This window comes from Myotis lucifugus, unplaced genomic scaffold (assembly GCF_000147115.1).
Source record: "Myotis lucifugus unplaced genomic scaffold, Myoluc2.0 scaffold_268, whole genome shotgun sequence".
Lineage (NCBI taxonomy): Eukaryota > Metazoa > Chordata > Mammalia > Chiroptera > Vespertilionidae > Myotis > Myotis lucifugus.
This window is the reverse complement of record NW_005871316.1, coordinates 1,090,981-1,091,215: the sequence shown is the minus strand read 5'-3', so window position 1 is coordinate 1,091,215 and position 235 is coordinate 1,090,981.

Genomic DNA, 235 nt, shown 5'->3' with positions numbered 1-235 from the left:
AAAATTTTTTTCCATTTCTTCGCTATTCACTCAAACCAGAAAGCAACCAGTCAGGGGAGGAACAAGCCCCTTGCGCGGCTACAGACTTCTGAGATAGACAATATCATTCCTCACCCTGTAATCTGCTTACTCCGGATTTCACTGACATGATTGAATTTAGTTTCATTGATGAGTCTTGTCTTTCTCTTAATCCGGGCATTTTCCAGCTGGCCAGGTGCAAAGTTTTCTCCCCTGT